Source organism: Rhinopithecus bieti, unplaced genomic scaffold, assembly GCF_001698545.2.
Source record: "Rhinopithecus bieti isolate Rb0 unplaced genomic scaffold, ASM169854v2 scaffold_25901, whole genome shotgun sequence".
Taxonomy (NCBI): domain Eukaryota; kingdom Metazoa; phylum Chordata; class Mammalia; order Primates; family Cercopithecidae; genus Rhinopithecus; species Rhinopithecus bieti.
This window is the reverse complement of record NW_016811809.1, coordinates 35910-41057: the sequence shown is the minus strand read 5'-3', so window position 1 is coordinate 41057 and position 5148 is coordinate 35910.

Here is a 5148-nt window from a genome sequence, read left to right as displayed (position 1 = left end):
CAATAACAACACATTTAATAGGTAAGCAGGTGGCCTAGTGTCCTGACCTTACTTTAGTTTCTCTCATTGTTCTCAATTTCATCCTCAAAAGATTGTATGTGAAATTTCTGGGTCTGTACCATAAACTTCCCAAATCCATAAGACTAGAAAAGACCTTAGTTTATTGTTCAAAAGTAGTATTTCAGATGCCAAAATTATGACTTGTCTCTTTCTTCACATCAAAATTAGAGTGTATTCTTTCTAATCAAAATGAAATATTGTTTTATTTCATTTAATCCAAGGTTAAATAATGATGTCATTCTGTGATGGTTCATTTTTAACAGAGAGGCATCAAAGTTTCTTTTTGTATGTCTAGTTACAGGAGGCTAATTCTGTTTCACTGTTCACTTGCAGATGTAAATGAATGTACCATTGACAATGGTGGCTGTCAAGATCGATGCTTTAATACAGTTGGCAGTTATTACTGCAAATGTCAAGCTGACCAGAAGCTGGAGGAAGATGGCAAAGGATGTGAAGGTAACAGTTAAGACTGTCTGCTTACTGATAAGGAAAGAGAGAACATCTATGTAATGCAAAAGAGGAGGTTTGTCTTTTATCCAGAGCCAGTTAAAGTGCCTGTGTTGAATGTTGTCAAGAGCACAGGTCTTCCTCTCATGTCTAGATTACAATATTGTAACCCTAAGAACATTTCAAGTAGCTTATTATGGGAAACATATGATTATGCGCTGGTTTGGTTGTGTCACGTTCTGATTATGGAATTTCAACCATTCATTTAAATCCCTGAGTAAAGTACATATGTTTTAAAGCATTTCATTTAATTCTAAAGTAAAAATGATACTTATAAAATACTCATATGTTGCTACAGTGCAAATGGAGGGGCACAAAACTAACCACAGGAATAATATTCTTGGCATAGAATTAGCTTTTTGCACACCTCAATTTTCTGTTTCCTTTTAAAATTAATTCCTTCCTTTATTTATGTATTAATTCATCATTTTATTCATTTGACAATCATTGAGTTCCTGCTCTGTATCAGGCATTATTCCATGCTCTGGAGATATAAAAATTAATGAGAAATAAATTATGTCCTGAAGGAGCTCACTGATTAGAAGCTAAGATTGAAACATAAGCCCAAGCCTTACAAAGTGGTGTTTTAAGGCATTATAGCATGCGGGTAAGTGCATTGGATTCAAAGACATGTGTGTTTGAGACCTAGCTCTGTCACTTATGACTTGTGTTACCATGGACAAGTTATTTTATTTTGCTAAGACTCTTCCTTTATTGGTAATATTTAGAACAATGGTGGTTTCTAAACCACAAAAGTTGCTGCGAGAATTAAATAAAATAATGCATCTAAAGCACTTAGCATAAAGGGTGGTGCTCAAATGATAACTGTAAGTGGTACTCTCATTTATGAACTTAATTGCTGCCTATATTGGGAATGTAATGGGGGACAGAGATTGCTTCCTTCTCTTAATTTCTGAACGGGAACATAATAGATTAAAAGGTTAACTATTACCATGCCTTATAACTATCCTTTCTGAATGTTTTCTATCTGGCCATATTACTAAAATGCCTGAGAATTTTATATAGTCAGGCATCTTTGTTTGTTTTAAGATGACAGTAGAAAAGCATTTATTCTAATGTTCTATCATTGATCTTAAAAAATTACATTCTTTTTTTTTTCCCTTAACAAAGTTAGTTCCTGATGGGGCATATAGGAGTAAGTTGGTAAGAGAAAACAAAACAAACAAGAAATATCCCCACTGAAGACACCTAAGGCTAGGGCTGTGGGTTTCATTGAGACTACCAAAGGCAAGACAAAATTGTAGGTGTGAATAGGTTGGAAAATGTGTCAGTTTCACTTTATCATTCCCTCCCAGCAGGGCTTGTGCAGGCAGCAATAAGAAGGGCTGGAGAGGCAGAAGATGTTTAAAGGCAACTATGTCTGGACCTTCCTGGGACAGGGTTCATCCCAAGAAGCATCCTCTGTCTAGAAAAGTGTAAATTCACAAAGGCAAACCCTAAATTCACCCAGGCTCTTTTTTTCATTCAAGTGCAATAATCTCTATTTCTGGATGCAATTATTTGGCAATGGTGATCCCAGTACTGATTCAATCTCAGAAGAAGAGTTAAGGACTGCATTGTGTTCAAGGTAAAAGTGGGATGATGACCACTGAAGACAACATGGTCTGTACTATGGGAATAGTATTTGCAATGAGCCCTCCCTTCACCTGACAGGCAACAAGCTTTGTATTTCTCTTTGACTAAGTATTATTATTGCTGTATCATCATTGTCATTATTATAGATATATTTGAAGTACCTATCACAGCAATTCGCCATTTTTAGCTATAATAATTATTTTTATAATAGCTATTAGGCTAACTAACAAGGCATGTTAGACTTTGCACCCACTAGTTCATTTACTTTCACTTATCTCCTATTTTAACTGAAGTTAGTTACTCATGGTCACTCATATAAATGACAAGGTATTTAGAGAAATGATTTCCATGGTTTCATTTTGCTGAGTCCATTTGCACAAACTGAATACAATTAAGGTCAGTGTTCATATGATAAGACGTGGTTCTTTCCCAGAAGATATCCCCAATCTAATTGACAGTATAAATGTGTAAATAAGTGCAGTGCTGTGTAAGAAGTTACAGAACAGAGGTATTAGTGTACGTAACATGAAAGGGAAGAGAGTGTAAGTAATGGGCCTAGAAATAAGGAACAATAGATTTAGAATCAAGAGTATGATAATCAAGAATCCAGAGTGTGATATAATGAGGTAACATTGACTTCCTACTTGCCCAGGACTGGGGATGGTGGTATGGAGTAGAGCAGCTCTCCCGCAAAGAACCTGTTCTCTCAGTCTCATTGATGTTAGAATCATTTTTTCTTTTCATTTCCTTAAATGACTATTTGCTAGAGAGAGTACTGCTAGAGATTCAGCTTGCTTGGTTGTTGAACACACAGTCATCTCAGGTTTATTAAGTATATGATTAAATAAAATATAATAGAGATCATTTTGATATCCAGTGCATTCTAAAGCCATTGCAAATGAGCATTCATGTGAGTGTAGTAATGAGTCATTCATGTTTATTTACTGGCTGGTAACAGTAGAGGTCAGTTGGTTTCAAAGGCCATTTAGTTGAATGCTACAGCATTGAATTAAATAGTTATTTAAAAATGCTTTTACTTTGCATTAATATAAATTGAATTTAACTTATTTGAATTGTCTTTTAAAATATAGAGACCAGCATTTTAATGGGCATTTGTTGTACTATTTAAATAAATCTAGGCTGGGCATGGTGGCTCACACCTATAATCCCAGCACTTTAGGAGGCCGAGGCAGGTGAATCACTTGAGTCCAGGAGTTCAAGGCTTCAGGGAGCTGTGATCAAACCACTGCACTCAGGCTGGACAACAGAGTGAGACCCTGTCTCTAAAATAATAAATAACAAATAAATAATAAATCTAGAGTCTGCCTTTAAGTGGATGGAATTTAAACATTTATAAACAATCTTGTTAGTTAATCTTACTCTTTAACTTTTCCCCTAAAGAGGTACAAACTTGAAGGCTCTTGATTAACTAAATTTCACTGGTATCCCCTTCTTTCAGGCATAGCACTGAATCTAAAGAATGTTTTCTGGTTCACGTACAGATTGATTCTTACAAGATATAGATTAAATAAACAAATGAAGGGAAAAAATGCCTTCCACTGGATGCTGTGGGGGATATTCAAATGTACACATAGTGTGTGTCAAGGATCTCCAAACCTTGGGCCACAGACCAGAGCTGCTCCATGGTCTGTTAGGAACTGGGCCACACAGCAGGAGGTGAGCGGCGGGTGAGTGAGCAAAGCTTCATCTGTGTTTACAGTTCCTCCCCATCACTCACATCACCACCTGAGCTCCACTTCCTGTCAGGTCAGCCATGATATTAGAGTCTCATAGAAATGCAAACCCTACTGTTAACTGCACATGCAAGGGATCTAGATTGTGTGTTCCTTACAAGAACCAATGCTTGATAATCTGTCACTGTCTCCCATTACCCAGAGATGGGACTGTCTAGTTGCAAGAAAACAAGCTCAGGGCTCCCACTGATTCTACATTATGTTGAGTTGTATAATCATTACTTAACACAATGTAATAATAATAGAAATAAAGTGCACAGTAAATGTAATGCACTTGAATCATCCTAAAACCATCCCCTTACCCCGGTCTGTGGAAAAATTGTCTTCCACAAAACCGGTCCCTGGTGCCAAAAACATTGAAAACTACTGGTTCATACACACACGCATACACACACACACACGCACATATATATAAACATAGATCTATATATAGACCTTTATAGGTGCATATTTGTATGTATATGTATATATATTTTTCTATTGAAAGGATGTAAATTTCTTCTTTCATTTGCTAGTGTGAGTGATTATTTTTATAGATTTTCACATATGCAACTATAATTGCATTTCAGAAAATAATCTGACTGGTATCATCATTTTATTTGCTATTAAAGTCAATTCTCTATTATTTTGATTAGGATGTTGTCTCCACAACTATGAGAGAAATAGGCCAGTACTTTTTGTTTCTCATATATTCTTTATGGCAGTGGCTCTCAACCTTGGTTATTGTGTCCCCCAGATGCACTTGTCAATGTTCAGAGACACTATCGATTTTCACAGCTGAGGGGAGTAGGTGCCACTGGCATCTAGTGGATGGAGGCAGAATGTTGCTAAACATCCCCTTCTTCTGTAATTCTGATTATACTGCTTCAGGTTTCAACCATTTAACTTTACGTTTTAGAAATCTCATTTTTCTCAAATGTGTAGATTCTTTTCTGTATGTGTGCTCATTTATATAGTTGTATTCTTTTCTTTTGCTATTTCACATATAAGCCTTCTATATTCATCTGGGGTCCTTGTGGAAGGTCTAAATCTATTGTTCTTTATTTCTAGGCCCATTAGTTACACTCTCTTCCCTTTCGTGTTATATACACTAATACCTCTGTTCCATAACTTCTTACAGAGCACTGTACTTATTTACACATTTGTACTGTCAATTAGATTGGGGATATTTTCTGGGAAAGAACCATGTCTTATCGCTTTTTCATCCCCAGCTCACAGTTGTCTAGCACAT